Raw genomic sequence first — 17,603 nt, forward strand, 5'->3', positions numbered from 1 at the left:
GGGCACGGACCCAGAGCGGGCGCTGTGCCTGCAGCAGCTCCCATTTCTACATCCAGGCAACCAATAGGGCTCCGGGGGCGGGGCGGCTCCCACGAGGTGTCAGACGCCCCTCCCTGTCCAAGGCCCAGGGGCCACCTCCCGGGCTGGTAGCTAGTGCTGCAGCTGCCCAGGCTTTACCTGAGCAGGTGTGAACTGGAAGAAACCAGACTTCCAGGCACCGGGAAAATCGGGATCTCAGACTTCGCAGTTGTCGGATTCATTGCACAAGTTGTAAATTTTCAAACGGTCCCTTTCAGGAACTTTTTTTTTTAATCCTAGCGCAGTTGTACAAAAATTTCTTCGTACTTTTTTTTTCTTTAATGAAAATACTAAAGCACTCGTATTTTCCTTTTAAGTAAAGAATGATCTATTTGACCGACCGCAGGATGTCTTCATTCTCTTCGGGGGAATAACAGGTATCTTCTGTAGAGGTGCTTAATCGGACATCAATCATTTCTCTGATTTAAAAAAATACAGAATAAAGTCTTTTCAACTGAAGTTTTTGGTGCTTCCCTTGGACTTTTTTTTCCACGTTGATTCATCAGTCTTGTTACTAAAGAATACAAGTAATCTTTTGTAGACCACAATCTTTCTCTTCCAATTCAATGGATGCACATTTATTTAGAACCAGGAGGGAGGAAAGGCACAAAGTTTACAAAAGATTGTTAAAGAATTGTATGCCCTTTTGCTAAAAGATAATCTTTGTGCCTTTAAAATTGTTTCAAGTACTTTCCTAAATGCAAATTGATATTTTAAGCTATTTCTCCAGTCTTAATAATAAACAAGGCAAACTTTACTCTGAGTATTTGAAATCTGAGTCAAAGATGTCAATTTTATGGCCTAAACTTAAATATTTTCAAAATTTACTTCGGGCTGCTATTAAATCTACTGCTTATCTGGAAGTGTTCAGGTGTAAACAGGAGATCAGAAAGCCTTATTTGGGTAAGGACAGTTTTGTTTGGACTGCAGTTATTACAAACTAACTTTAGCACTCAGAGTGACTTGCAGTAGTCAGACTAGCAGTGGATGTCAGCTACCCTTTGTTTTTGGCTGTATTTAAAATACGAATGCTTTTGTTAAAGTAAATGGTTTAGCTATAAAGACCAAAAAAAGAGTTGGAATACTGAGGCCTAAAATTTGAGATGGGGGAAAAAATAAATTTATTATTTATTAATCTATTCTTGAATGTTGATAAAAGTACAACTCTAAAGTCAATGTGTGTGGGGGGCATTGGAGGAGGTTTGTGTTTGAGCGTGTGTGTTTTAATGAAGGGTATAAACTCTGTCTAAATTAAAGATCCATTGAGTATATGCCTCACATATTTCAGTTTGCTCAAACAACTTTAGTATTAGTCTCAAGAAAGGTGAGTTTTTCTTTCTAGCTTGTGAAAAGTCATCTGGAAATGAAAAAAGCACTGAATGTTCCTCAGTCCAAAAGTTGAAGTCCTCCGTTTTGTGTGGCTACAATCCAAGAGAGAACCAAATTTTTCGATTCAGAAATTCAGTTTTTTAAATGTCTATCAGATTTCAGTATACTGTGGAAGGGGCTTTTACCCCAGTTTCACCAATTCAGTTCGATGAACTTCCATGCTTTTTTAAAGATTCCCTTCCCAAAAAAAGAGTAATTCTCCCACTCAATTTCCCATTGAGTGGATAATATAATAGCAAAGGTGTCGCTTCAAAGCAGTTAATTCTCACTTGAGTTCTTCTACAGCAGCCGTCTCTTTCCCCACCCCCTTCTCTTCCTCAAATCAGGGTTACATTCTAGGTTCGGTTTTAAGGGGTGTCTCTCCAAGAGAAAGAAAAAATATACCAGTATATAGTTTGATTTGGGGATTCTTAAAAGGGGGTCCTGATTTTTTCTAAATTTCCATAATTATTACAATTTGATGTTTCCTTTGTAATTCCTTGCATTCCATTTTTTGCATTTCAAAGCATTATCTGGAGGGACTCATCAGACCGATTGCCAAAGGGGAACCTAACATAAAAAAGGTTAAGACCCTCCACTTGGAAGTAGAGACATTAGCTTAAAGATTTGCAGAAGTATTATTTCAACCAGATGAATTAGAAAAGAGATGGTCTCCTAAACAGTTTTTATAATGCTGCTTTTGTTGTTTGGTTTTGTAATGAAATTTTAAATTCTCTTCCAAGTTAGCTGAGAAACAAATCCTAAAACCATTCCCACGACTATACAGATAGGGCAGGGCATTCAAAATCACTAGGTCTCCCAACTTTTCTGACTATGGCTTTTAGAATCATCTCTACCACAAAAATATGCTGCTAGGTTAGGCTGGGGAAATTCAAACATGACAGTTGCTTTTGATTTAACGAGTTGATTGGTAATCTGCATTAATGACAATTAATTTTGGGAGGAAAAATCTCCCCAGGAGAGATAGGTGAACTAAAGAGAATGATCCAAATTACACATATGGAAAAGGGAAATCATCCTGCACCCCAAAAAAGGAGTAAAGCATTTTATTTAGCTCGTTTAATAATCCTTTTTGAATACCCTTTTAAAAACTGGTTATCAAAAGTAAATGTTCCCGAGGTGAGGAACAGCCGCTTATATCCATTGCAAACTTACACTTGGAAATTTTCTTCACTCTGATGCTCTACTTCTTCAGCATTACAAGAACAAAACGAAATCCATCTAGAAAGGAAATTTTTAATGAGAGACGCAGACAAACAAGCTATTCCATTAGCCTCTTACATCTAGCCTCCCAATTGCTAATTACAAAACCTTGACTCCAATTAGTTCACTGAGAAATTAAATTAATTCCAGTACCAATGTTTTATCAGAATCTTCAGCTTTTGCCTCCTTCATATAACACTATAATCCTTCCCGAGGGTAGCACTGATTGAATTCAATCTTTGGTGAAGAATTCCTCCTGCCTGTATAGCCCTGACTTCCAAATCGTGCTCCCTTTGGCATTGATTGCTTTCTGATAACCGTCCCGCAGTTTCTTTTGGACCTTATCAACCCTGTGCTTTGCAGCGAGGAATCATTTCTATTTCAGTCCCATTGCTAACCGTAGTGTTGGAAGTGGTCAAGTGTTATCACAGCCAGCCACAAATGCCCCATGAAAAGCCGCAAACATCCGGCGTGCTTCCTGAAAACCCGCTTTTCTCAACACTGAAGGAATTTTTGTTTTGTTTTGTTTCTTTGGTGAGGGAGTTTTATAAGTAAACCCAAATAAACGCAGGCATTTTTCCATCTGTACCCTCCTGCCTCTGCACAGGTTGCTTTGCGGGATCCCTCAGGCGTGAAGTCCTTGGATGCTGTTCTAGCATGGGCAATTCGGCAGCTGAGTGCGGGGGAATAACTAATTTGTAAGAAAAGGGATGCCTGTTGGGAGGTATCACCTCAGCAAATAGCCGCGGTTAACGATCAGTGGTGCTAAGAGGAGAGTCCTGCGCACACCTGACCCCGCTAAATTTCGAGGAGCTCTAGGGAAGTTTAAAAAAAAGTTATTGAAACAAATGCAATACAAATTTACCCTTTCCCCTGGGCTAAATCAAGCAAAGCACCGTGAACCTTGAATGCACTTTGTGTTTTTGAAGCCCTCCTTTCGGGGGGTAACAGCTAAGCAGCTCGGCCCGGCTAACTTCCACAGAGGGGGTAGGGTTGGCTCAAGATTGTTTGAAGAGGTTACGTAGAAGTCTCACAATAACAAGCCCAGGCGTGGGAATAAACAATAGCCCTCTTGGAAAAGCAAAACAATAAGGTCTTAGCGTTTATAAATTGTGGGATTTTTTTTCTCTGCAAAGCCCGATCAATCTCTTGGGAGACAGCGGTGGGAAAGCAGCTTACTGAACTCAGGGGCTCTTGTTGGAGGTTCCAGGCCAGAGCAATAGTCTCTCTCCACCTCCCAGGTAGGAGACAGTCGCCCTTCGTTCAGTTGAGTTGCGAGGTCGAGGTGGCACCTGGGTGTCAGCCCCCTTTCTACCCCATCTCTCCCTGCTCTAGCCCCCTCTTTTCATTAACCATCCCATTCTCCCTTGACATAGCCACCCACCCCCAAATGTGAGCCCCAATCGCAGCGAAAGAGTAGTGGAGAGTGAGAGCAGTTGACTGGAGGAGAGAGAGGGGCCAGGCAAGCAGCTGACTGGGCAGAGGGGAGAGATCCTCTATGGAGAATAGGCTGGCATTCTCGGGACCCCTGACTCTCCAGTTATGCACCCTAGCCTCTACACCCAGGTTTTCTACCAGTTTCAGTTTTTCACTTAGACTTCCGAGTTCCTGGAAGCACTTTGGGTCCCCCCACCCATTCCATTTCACTGTGCCTCACGCACACAACCCCTTCTGCTTTGCCCCTCTACCCTAGTCTTGGTCGCGCCTCCTTTACTCCATCCCCGTTTTGCCCTCCCCATTTTCTTTGGCAACCCTTGCTGGGCCTGAAGTTGCAGAAGGGAGACACTGGGTCTGCATCCCTGCTCTCCACCTCCCCCCTTAGCTCTATAGGGAGCTTGTAATAGCGAAGCAGGAAATGCGTTATTCCCGCCTGCTTCCCTCCTCAGAAACTTCTCAGCTTTGGGACTGGTTCTCACCATCACACTGCTTCTCCTAACACATATATCCAGGATGCTATTTGGTCACTTAACCTCCCTTGAGTGCTGGGGGGGGGGGGGTCTTTTTGAGGTGCGCAGACCTAGCTTTCCCAGTTGCTTCCAGTGGTGGAAGCTGCTTCGAGAGGTTTGGCCTTTCATTCCTCTACCAGGTACTTGGAGGGACTCCCTTGGACTCCCAGTGAGTGGGGGTAGAAGAGGTAACAATAGGGAAATTCCTAAGGCTCAGAAACGCCAAAGCAACATCCATGGTCACGTTTAAGTTTTAACATCATGGATCTAGGCAGCCCCAAGTAAACGCCTGCAATCAGAAGTTCCGAACTTTCCTTAATTTCAAATAATAAAGTGCGGGAGCGTGGGGGATGAGGGCGTGGACTGAGAGGATGATCCAGCTTCGTATCCTACCTTAGACAGCTAGTTGTGTCATCCTCGAATTTAACTTGTCTGAGCTTTCGACAGTAAAATGAGAGATGAACTGCAACTCTGGGTTATATTCCAGTTCTAAATCTGATACTATCATCTTACCTATTTTAAGCACTATTTTATACAACCAAATTTCAGTACAACTCAAAAATCCTGCCTGCTCCTTAGAGTTTTTTGTTTTTAGAAAAGCTAGAAAGACAAACTTTAAACTATTAGTAAACAAAAGAAAAATCAAAATCTATAAAAGTATTCATGCACTTTTCCCCTAAGACAAATGGGATTACTCTAATCATTAAAATTGCCTTAAAATTTTTTTAAAGGTTATCCTTAGTAGTTTTTAGGACAGAAGGTTTTCATGGAAAGAGTCCCAGAAAAAAAAACAACTCACTAGATTCAGAACCATGAGCTGAAGTTGCAGGTTCCATTTCAGTGTTTCCTAAATCCCGGTTGTAGAAGCATGTAGAATTATATCTATGATTTGTTTGAAATAGGGATAATGGGTGCAGTGGATAGATCACTAGCCCTGGAGTCTGGAGAATCTGAATTCAAATTCAGCCTCAGACACTTGCCATTTTACTAGCAGTATGATCTGAACTAGTCATTTGATTCCATTCCTTGCATTAAAAAAAATGGGTTTAATCATACTTGTACCTATATCAAAGGGTTGTGAGGAAAACATTTCATAAGTTTTCAAGCATTATGAAGATATCATCTACTATTATCAGTGACCTTAAGGTGGACAAACTGATTAAATGACCTCTCCAGTACCTTTTTTATACCATCCATTAGTCTCAATTTTTTTCCATTTTAAGATTCCTTAGAAGAAAAATAGATTGTGAAAAGTTGGGAAATCTAGGCTTAACATAATGTTGTGATTTTTCTTACATTTTTTCAACAAACAAGCAATCCCCCCCAAAAAGAAACAGAAAAGCAAAATTCTTAAAATAATTATGCAGAGTAAAAAAAAATTTCCAGGTTTTTCATCTCCAAAAATGTATGTACCACTCCATATATTTAGTCCATCTATCAAGATGGGGATAACCTTCTATGTCAACAATCTTCTTGAACCATGATTGGTTACTGAATTGATTAGAACTAAATCTTTCAAAGTTTGTGTTTTTTTAATGTCATTATTGAATAAATTATTTCTAATTCTTATTGCTTTGTTTTTCATTAGCTCATACAAGTCTTCCCAGGTTTTTTTCTGATACAATCCCTTTCATCATGTCTTACTACACAATAATATACTTTATATTCATTTACCATACTTTTTTTCAGTCATTTCCCCAACTGATGGACATATAATTTTTAATTCTGTGATACCACAAAAAAAGAGATTATACAAATATGTATATATAGATCTGTCTCTTTCTTTGATATACTCAAGGGTAGAGACTTAGTAGTGTTACTTATGGATAAAAAAATACACAATTTAGTAATTTGGGGGACATAATTCCAAATGGCTTTCCACAATGACTAGACCAATTCACAATTTCTCATACAGTAATGTGTCTGTTTTCCCAAAGTCTTTCCAACATTTTTCCTTTGCAATCTCCCATTTTTGCTGACCTGATGTTTGTGAGATAGAACCTCAGAGTTGCATTTACATTTTTCTAATTATTGGTGATTTGGAATATTTTTCATATAGCTTGAATTTCTTTTTTTGAGAATTGCTTGTTTATATTTTTAAGTATTTGTCAATTAAGGAAAGACACTTATTCTTATAATTTTAAATCAATTCCTAATACATATACTTTGGAAATGAGACCATTTTTGGAGAAATTAGCTACTAAGATTTTTTCCAATTATTTTCCTTCAAATCTTAGTTTTGTTAACTTTGTGCAAAAGTTTTCAATTTTATGAAAATAAAGCTGTTCGTTTAATTTCTATGATCTTCTTTGTCTTTGGTTGGTTTGTTCATGAACTCTTTCTATCCACAGATCCAAAAAGCAATTTCTTCTGTGTACCTCTAATTTATTTGTCTATGATCTCAGTTTCCACATCATATGTTCATTTGGAGTTTAATTTCATATATGATGTGAAATTTTGGGTTAAACCTAATTTCTACCAAATTATTTTAGTTTTCTCAGAACATTTTGTCAAATCATGATCTTTCCCCTAGTAGCTGTTGGTCTTTGGAACTATCAGTCTACTGGTTTCATTTGCTTCAATATGCTGTGTTCATAAGGTGTTCCACTCATAACCCTTCCTTTTTTACAAAATTGTTTTTGATGATTACTGTTTTATAGTATAGTTGGAGATCTTACTCCTGTACCTCCTGCTATCTCATTTTTTCATTATTCCCCTTGAGATTTTTAACATTTTGCTCCTTCAGATCAATTTTTTTGTCATTTTTTTCTAGTGCTATAAAATAATTATTTGGTAATTTAATGTGGTACATCATGGTAAAATCAGGCAACTTTCATCTGTGGCTCCAAGCCACAAGAAACTGTATACAAAGTGGCCACACTCTGGTAAAATGATCTCAGCAGACAGACTAAACCAGGTTAAACATAACCGACAGGTTTGAGGTCTATGAATTAGGAGAAATGTCTTCTTCAAGCATGCAAAGATTTTCCCTAGTAGAATGAGAAGATGAGAACAATGTTTGAACAGTTATGAAAGTGGCTAAAGCAGACGTTGAGGATGGATTAGAGCTTGGTCAGATATTCTAGACATTAAGTACTATATCCAAGTCCAACACTACCACCGGACTTTGATGACTCTGGAAAAGAGAATTAGATGGATGACTTTTCATAACTCTCTTATATATGTCCAATTCATGAGTAATAACATCACCCTATGATGTCATTAATCCTCTTTTTTTGAAGAAGATCATGGCATCAGAGAGGGATGCCATGATATGCAAGCAAATTGGATTTGAGTAATGGGCTTACTGTACTAGTTACCAGTCTCACTTTCTCCTCCAGAGCCATCTGGATTCAGTGACCAGATATGAATCAGGACAACTTGAGATTGACCTGGATGTGAGGCAATTAGGGTTAAGTGACTTGTATGAGGTCACACAGTTACTAAGTATGTGAGGGCAAATTTGAATTCAGGTCCTCCTGACTTTAGGGACAGCACTCTACTGACTATACCATCTAGCTGTCATCGTGTGTGTGTGTGTGTGTGTGTGTGTGTGTATGTGTATGTATGTATTAGAGTCTCTAGAGTTAACAGGGTTTTAGAAATCATCTTGTCCAAAAGGTGGTAAAGCTTAGACCTAGTGAGGTCCAGGGACTGGTCAAATATAAGTCCATCCAGTATGTTCGTCAGATTCACCCAAATATGAGTTTAAAATAGCCTAGCGGTCTTCTCAAAATATAATTGCCCCAAGATGAGAATGCAACAGTTATCTGGGAAGTGTCAGAAAACTTGTGGGAAATTCTGATTTATGTATTAGAAAGCCATAAAGATTAGCTAGCTTTAGACTTTCTCTTGAATAAGGTCAGGGTTGGGCATGATGACTTCATGCCATACTTTTTACTCACCAAGTCAACACTGATCCATTTTCTGCTGACTGATGAGCAAGTATCTATTTCTAATTCTGTACCTTATATATGCATGTAATTTAATAGCAAGAATAACCACCCAATCTCTATTTTATACCTGGACCAGTTCAATTGATGGTATACAAGCCAAAATCTATATTTTTTTTTGCAAGGTAATGGGGTTAAGTGGCTTGCCCAAGGCCACACTTCTAGGTAATTATTAAGTGTCTAAGGCCAGATTTGAACTCAGATACTCCTGACTTCAGGGTTGGTGCTCTATCCACTGCACCACCTAGCCACTCCCCAAAATCTATATTCTAATTCCAACTTCTTCACTGATATCTTGGAATATAGGGCAAATCACTAAAGTGTCCAAGCCTTAATTTATTCCTTCTGTAATCTAAGTAATAATTATCAAGCTCCCACAGGCATAATGAATTAATTGATTAATTTTTCATTTAAGAGTGTCAATTGGATGTGACAGTGAGTTCAGAGAAAACCAAGTAGTATAGACTAATTAGTACATGGAGAGAAAATGAAAATAAGACTATCAAGGAGTAAATATTACCTTGCTATTAGTCACTGATTAATTATGTAGACATTTTTTCCCCTTTTAGCCAAGATCTTTCTTCTCATTCAGAGCAATGAGGATTAAATCTCTTAAATTCACTCCTTTATTACCAAGAATTCAGACCCACCTTTTCACTGCTATTTAGGAAATCAAATAAATATGCTTCTGTTTTACACTTCTAAGCTATATTTTGTAGTATAACAAAAAGTACCATCTTGGCATTTTCCTTTACTAAATAATACTTTTCCTGAAAATTGGATAGTGCTTATGAATTCTGGGACTGAATAATATTATCAATTTTTTTTGTTCTCTAGTCTCCATTGGCAAAGATGAACAAATATGTTCACCTAAACTGCTCTCATGGAATATTTTCTATTTCAGGAAAATTTCTTATATAGTGTGTATACACACACACACACACACATACTCTCACAAATAATATCCTGATAAAAGTTTTCTTCCTATTTTCATTATCTATTGATATAGTCTTTTGGAATGGATTAGCAGCACCTGGTATGTTTTTTTAATTTGGTTTTCCTGAGAGATTCAAACTTTCAGCAATGACACTTTTAGAGTTGGGCAAAACAATAAAACAAACCTTTTGTTGTGACCTTCTTAGAAGATCTTAACTTTTTTGTGGCATAGGCCCATTTGGCAGTCTGTTAAGTCCATGATCCTCTTCTCAGAATAATGCTTTTAAGTACATAAATAAAACATATATTATTACAAAAAAAATTATATAGAAATATATTTAAAATATTTAAAAAATCAAAATAGATTTAAAAGAAACAGAACCTAAGTTAATAACCTTGCTCTTGTCCAAATCTCTTATTTTTACACATGTGGAAATTTTGTCCAAGGAAGATTGTAAGCACCAAAAGCAGGATATGATCCCATGTTTTCTGACCAGAGTTCCTTACTCCTGACCAGGCCTTATACTTATAACCAGTTCCTCTCACACTGAGAACAGTACTCATCTGGCACTTCCATCTTCCATTAAAACAATGTTGGACGGAAAGGTCAGAGTTAATAAAATCTCCTTTCTCTTCCTTTAACCCAAAGAGAGAAAGAAGGAACAAGCTTAGAATGAGATTGCCAAGATTACTAATTAATTACCCACTGTTCTACAGATTTGCAGAGAAGTTTTCCAAGTTCTTCAAGCCTGCCAACATCCCCAAAGAGAACATTGCCAAATCATAATTCTTCTAGTTATGTCAGCCTCTTGTTGTATTACTGGTTAGTAAAATATAAAGATGTCCATTTCCCTTCTCCCCCAATCAAGTCCAATTTCTATTACTTTCTTGAAATGGAAGACTAGATATATGTTTAACACTGCTTCATTTGTGCTTAAAACTAGGGATACCAACTTTGGCTCAGTAACTCAGACTTTGGATTGAGAAATACTCATATTCAGATCCTACCTCAGAAACATAGTAGCAGTGAGGCTAATGAGCCAGTTTTTTAGCCTCATTAGTTAAATAGCCTCAGGAAATTATCTGAAATGGTAATGGTGAATTTCAGGTGAGTTGCTAATCTGTTTTGATGGATCCCTCCAATAGAATACAATTCCTTAGGTGGGGGATGTGTGTGTGTGTGTGTGTGTGTCTGTGTCTGTGTCTGTGTCTGTGTCTGTGTTAAACAACTTCTGGAATCTGAATCAGTTCATTTATTGCAATTAATTTATGACCTCTCCATTTAAATAACTCTTCCTCAGAGGGTCTCCAACCTAGTTTGGTGGTCATAAATAAATCAAATAGATATTTCTCTTAAAGAGTGATCATTGAAATTAGAAGTCCCACCAAGAAAATGTACTTTATTAACAGACATTATCTCACTGAATAATCAGTGGTCATAAGAACCCTCCAAATAATTTTGACTGATTAGGTATCTTAATCCAGTTGCCAGTTAATTGTGTTTACTTGTGATTAAGAATATGATTTTCACCTACTCCTCCTACATAGCCTCTCTGTTTGGAGAAAGCCAATCTTCCTACCCACTTCATATCTGCAGTATGTTCTTTGAAGGTGTTTGCTGAAGGGATGAGACAATAGCTATCACCTGGAGTCAGGAGCTGGAAAGAAGGCATCTTAGCCAACCCACCTGCAGTTCAGCTAAGAAAGATCTCTACACCAGTGCAAACAACCTAAAAGATCTGAAGGCAGGCAAACCCTCCCCACCCTATCTTCAACCAGTTTACTATCTCTTCAGAGAAAATGACCTGCCTAAGTTAGAATAAGGATTAAATTATTTATGTGTTCCCTCAGAGACAGAGTGGCCTTTTACCTTTGTGATTGTAGGTATTACTATTGTTAAGGTTGTGCATAAAAATATAAAGTAGAGAAATAAGATGTCAAAGCAAAATCTAGAACTCATAGAGAAATAGACATCCACCCAGGCAAAATGAATATTTCATGGCAGGGCATTACAACTGAGTGATTAGGCTGTAACATAGAACCTCTGGGATCTGTTCAATCTTGTTTTTACATTATGAGATTAAAGAACTAGAAAATACAAGATCCAGGGAGAGAGAATTGGTGTCATGGTAGTTTTTTCATGTACTCCTTTTACCTGAGCCCTCTTAAGGGTGCTCAGGGATGTGAATTCATCATTATATTGCCAAGTGTTAGGCGGCCAGTAGTTTTAGTAATTATTATTCACAATTCTCTCAATAGCAAATAATTATTATTTTTGCCCTTACAGAAGCTAAAACTTTGAGTTCTAGTTTGTTGCCTAATCTATCAAGACATATTGGCGTGTGTGTGTGTGTGTGTGTGTGTGTGTGTGTGTCTATTAAATAATATTATGAAACTTTTGGTGCAGTCATACTGAATGTCCATCATCTCAGTAACAACACATAGCAAATACATTCTGTTTCCTCTCCTGTACAAACTTCAAGGTAGAAGGAGAGAAAGAAGTGGGTTCTTGGAACTAAGATGCTGTTAATCTTAATACTCTCCTTGAAATCTCGGAAGCTTTTCACTAAGTCGTAGTGCCCCTGGCAGAGACTTGATTGAGTAATCAGTGAGGTACTCTCATAATTCATAAGCTAAATCATGAACTTATAGAACTCCTCAATAAAGAAAGAATCTTGATCATTGGAAATTCCTTCACCTAGAACACATTGTATCTCATGTTTTATTAGGTCATCAATTTAGAACTAGCTGGAAGCTGTATGTATGTATTGTCACATTCTTAAAAATTATTTAGGACTCCCAAAGAGCTTTTGTATATGTTGGTTATATTTGTTGATATTTACCATGTTAAAAACTAAAACATCTTTGTATTATTTTGAAAAATAGCTTTGAACTATAGACTGCTATCCCCAGGAATCCCTGAACCACAATTTAAAAATCACCAATCTAATCTAAGACTTAAGTCCTAAAGAATGTTTAGGAATTCCTACATAAGGTTCCATGTGCAAGTTCATTTCTTTTGTAATAAACCCAGTTTTTCACATGTTTTTGTTGACAGAAGAAATTTGAAGTTCATCAGTTAATCAATAAGCATGTATTAGGCACCTACTATATATCAGACTGTGGTAGATGCTGGGATTAGAAAGAAAAAGAATGAAGCAATCTCTTCTTTCAAAACAGTTCTACTCTAACAGAAGGTTACAATTTTTTCTAAATTTTTAATTTATGAAATGAAATGAGCATTTCTATAACATAGTATACTTTTTAAAAGACATAAATCTATTATATACAATTTGTTATTCCTTTTAAACATATAATAAATGTATCATGTAAATTTCTTTTTTTCTCACCTCCCCCACCCCAGAGATAGTGACCATTAGACACAATATATAAAATCATTCTATATATATATTTCTGTTTATCAGTTCTTTCACTGGAATCTAACAAAAGTTAAAGTGACTTGCTCAAAATCAAGGGCAAAACTTAAGTCCAGGTTTTTCTGATTCTAAACTCAATACACTATTCATTGTTAAAATAATACAAGAATGACTAGAACAAAATTATGTGAGGGAAAGAGTTACTAACTATATTTTATTACCTTCTCCCTAAAAACCACTTAGGATATTGTTGCTCAGGACTCCCAAAGTCCTATGTTCGTCCTCAAATTTAGAAAGCTGTCCTTAATGGCATTTCATATGTGAGATGGTGAAGTAGATAAAGTATTGATTCTGGACTAAATTTTTCTTATTTCATTAATAAACCATTACCCTGATGAATCCTTCACTCAGTAGGAGGGGTTTTAAGTTGTTACTAATATAAAATTGTATTTTACTTTCCAGAGACCTTAAGTATGATTTATTCTGTTTATAATTTACCTGTACTTAAAACTCTGGAAGCATAGTCTCATGAATTGTAAACATTTTTTGCCTCCATCTTACAGCAGTTTTGAGCTGTTCCTTGAAGACTATGAAGATTTAATTACGTTGTCTCTCCTCCCCTTCCCCACAACCCCTTCTGTTTTCCCTTTCTCCTTTTTCCCTTTCTTTCTCCTCTTCACCTCCTCCTCTTCTTTCTCCTCCTTCTATTCTTTTACTTCTCCACATCCTCTTCCTCCTCCTTTTTCTAACCCCTAAGCCTAGTATCATAAGGAAAATAATAAAGCCTTTAGAAATAAACAAAACAAAATGAAAAATAAAAACTCCAGTTCCTTTCAAGAAAGAAATTTCAACATGTTGATCTAAAATGGTGTCATCCACTATTTGGCATCTAAACCAAGCAATAACACACAGGTAACTATTGGCAGCATAGAGTACCAGAGAAGAAAACAATCACTTTGAGATTCTTCAAAATTTTATCAATCTTCAATAACCTATGTAGTTAAAAAAATTTCAAATGTTTTTATTACATTAGTAATATCATTTTACACTAGTCAATAAGACAGTAAATTTTGAAACTATTCAGAACAATACCACCTTTGATGAAAAGTAATACGACCTTACCTGATTTTTCCATTCCTGTTGGGGAAATGATACTATGACATTCACTTGAATTGGATTTGAGTGAGGTAGGTGCCAGCTAAGTCATCATTCTCACTTTCTCCACAGGAGTGATCTTGTCCTACAACTGGTCATGTGTCTGAGGCCAAAATTGAACTCAGGTCCTCCTGACTTGAGAGCCAGCACTGTTCCATATACATGAGAGAAGATTACTGAACAATGGAACTATCATTTAAAGCATTAAAGGGAATCTAGTAGCAACTAACAGTTGCCTGGACCTAGAAACTTACTGCATAATAGCAGTATGTATTTTAAAACACCATATGATTTCTAGAGTCTGGAGAAACTGAATTCCAAATCTGGCTTCAGACATTGAGCTTGTGTGATTCTAGGCAAGTCACTTAACCCTGATTACCACCCCCAAAAAAGATTTTATTGCTTACACAGAATAACATGATATCAGATTTAGAAAGCAATTCAGAGGTCCACAGATCTGACTCCTACCTGAAAAGAATCCTCACTCACTACAATATATTGGAAAAAGTGGTCTTCTACTCTTTTTACTTGAAACTCTCTTGTGAAGGGGACCTTCAGTCCATTCTAACTTTTGGACAACTAATTGTTAGGAAACAATTCACAGGGTTACAGTAACTTCATAAGACACATTAATTATCCTAGTATCTCTAAATTCTGTATATTAGTTGAAAGATTTTCTATATTCATTATATAGGATGAATATATAGAATGAATACTCATTATATAGAAACTTTAATTCATAAAATTTCTTTCTCCCAACAAATCAGTCAACAAGCATGCATTAATCGAATATTATTTGCCAAGGATTGTGACAGACATTACAGATACAAAGGGAAAATGAAATAATCTCTGCCCTTATATTCCATCAGAGGAAATAACATGTATACATAATAATAATAACAACAACAATATTAGCATTTATATCAACCATGTGTCAACTATTCTAAGGACGTCAAAGCTCATCTGATCCTCATAATAATACTATGTGCTTTAATTTCCTCTCATTTTATAGTTGAAGAAACTGAAGCAAACAGGTCATGGTCATGTGATTTGCCTAATCACACAGCTAGTAAGTGTCTGTGGCTAGATTTTAATTCAGGTCTTCCTGACTCTAGACCTGGTTCTCTAGCCACTGAGCATATAATGCATGTGGGTGTATGCATATACAAATATATATATGTGTGTGTGTGTGTGTGTGTGTGTGTATACAAATACATATATACAATAAATACAAAATAATTTGGGGAATATTAGTATCTGAAGAGTTCAGAAAAAGGTTCATGTAGTAGTGGCACTTGAGCTGATATTTGGAGGGAACTGACTAATCTATGAGGTAGAAGTATGGCAGGAGAAGAGCCTTCCAGGAACTGAGGTTAACATGATATGCTAAATAAAGTGTTTCTTCTGGAAGAAATCCTCCCTTTGATCATTACTTTCATAAAGTTCCTCTCCAGTATGAATTCTCTGATGTTAAGTAAGATGTATCCCCTAGCACAAAGATTCTCAGATTCAGTATATTTATATTTTTTCCCCTCCAGTATGAATTTTCTGAAGCTGACTAAACCCTTTGCTCAGGCACAAAGCTTAACTAATACTGGTTAAATTCCATTGGTTGGATTCTCTTCAGTATGAATCCCATGTTTCTTCATAAAAATTGAGGTAATTAGTAACATTATTTTCCAAAGAAAGTAGAACTATGGATGTGGGAAAAGTTCCTTATTGATTTGCTTCCTCATTTAGATAAGTTTCATCTTAATATGAATGTCCTTTAAAATATTCTAGATTTTTATGAAGATAACCTTTTAAATAATTCCTAGTAGAATTGAATATCTAATGTTAATATTTGGCTGGATAACTGTAAATTGGATTATGGTGTAACGAACAGTAGGCAGAAATCAAAATTAAAATGACATTTTAGCAATTTTTATGTAACTTGTCTTTTCTCTGATTTCTCCTTTCATTTTTGTTTCTTTCACTCACTTTCAATAACAATGTCCAGTCATTCCTGACCCTGAACCCTTTCTCCTGAAGCTCTTTTTAATTCTTTTCCTGGCTCTTAGTCTTAGCTCTTTCCCTTATTGACTAGATGTCTCCCTGGGGATTTTTTACATAGTGAGATTTTGTTCATATTTCTTTCTGTTTATAATGCCACAAAGTCATTTCTTTCAGGAAAACCATTTGGGTTCTAATGTACTACAACAACAACTGCCTTCTCTGACCACTAAATACCCTCAAACAAAACAATCTCCTCGCTTAGATACAGACAAACTAAATGTTAAAAATCACCTACTCACTTTCTTCCCCCTACATCCTGAGGGAAATCAGTTATTTCTGGTGACTACTAGTCTTGTCTAGAAGAACTTGTCATAGTCAACATTTAGATGTGACTTTGAGGTCAGTAAAACTTTTATATATGTTATCTCATTTGATCTTGACAACAATGCTAGAAGGTAGGTGTTCTTATTGTCCTCTTCTTACAGATGAGGAAACAAATTGAGAGAGAGAGAGAGAGAGAGAGAGAGAGAGATTGAGTGACTTATGCAGGGTCACACAGCTGGTATCTAAAGTAGTATTAGAGATCCAAGTCAAACATTCTATCTGTCCCCTACAGTAACCACAGCTTACTGCAATATGCTTCTTAAAAAACAATATGGGCATAAATAGACAAAGAATATGAACAGGCATTTTTCAGATGAAAAGAATCAAAACTAAAGTCAAATAAAAAATACTCAGAATCACTACTGTTTGGAGAAATGCAAACTGAAACAACACTAAACCTCACACTTTTCAGATTGCCTCATATTACTGAAAAAGAAAATGATAAATGTTGAAGGAGATATAGGAAAATTGGTACACTAATGCACAGTTGGTGGAGTTGTGAACTGAAAAAACTCTTCTGCAGAACAATTTGGAATATGATCGTAGAACTACAAAATTGTGCAAATCCTTTGATATAGCTGAATCAATATCACTACTAGGTCCATATCCCAAAGAAATCATAAAAAAGGGAAAAGGAATTACATGTATAAAAAATATTTATAGCAGTTCTTTATGTGATGGCAAAGAATTGAAAAATGAATGTATATTCACCAATTGGGACATGGCTGAATGTACAGTATATGAATACAATAAATTATTGTGCTATAAGAAATGATGAGCAGGATGATTTCAAAAAAAACCTGGACTTACGTGAACTGATAAAGAGTAAAGTGAGAAGAACCAGTATAACATTGTACACTGTAACAGTAATATTGTGCGATGATCAACTATGATTGATTTGCTCTTCTCAGCAATGTAAATGATCCAAGACAATTCAAAACCCATGATGGAAAATGCTATGCACCTCCAGAGAAAGAACTGATGGAGTCTGAATGCAGATAAAAGCATAATATTTTCACTTTTTTCATCTTTTTTCCCTTTTGTTCTGTTTCTTCTTTCACAACATGAGTAATGTGAAAATGTTTAATATGATTGTATAATGTGGATAATTGCCTTCTTGGGGAGGGGAGAGGGCATGGAGGGAGATAAAAAATATGGAACTCAATATCTTTCAAAAATGAATTTTG

The 17,603-nt window shown here is 36.4% G+C and overlaps 1 long non-coding RNA gene across 1 annotated transcript in view; it reads left to right on the plus strand.

Annotated features, from left to right (window-relative positions):
• The first annotated feature begins 3,725 nt into the window (after positions 1 to 3,725).
• The window catches only part of LOC141499953 (uncharacterized), a 36,525-nt gene continuing 22,647 nt past the window's right edge, over positions 3,726 to 17,603 (plus strand). The window contains exon 1 of the long non-coding RNA XR_012471803.1: positions 3,726 to 3,911. This is a non-coding gene — a long non-coding RNA (uncharacterized LOC141499953). The remainder of the gene's footprint in view (positions 3,912 to 17,603) is intronic.

This window comes from Macrotis lagotis, chromosome X (genome assembly GCF_037893015.1).
Source record: "Macrotis lagotis isolate mMagLag1 chromosome X, bilby.v1.9.chrom.fasta, whole genome shotgun sequence".
In the NCBI taxonomy this organism is placed as follows: Eukaryota; Metazoa; Chordata; class Mammalia; order Peramelemorphia; family Peramelidae; genus Macrotis; species Macrotis lagotis.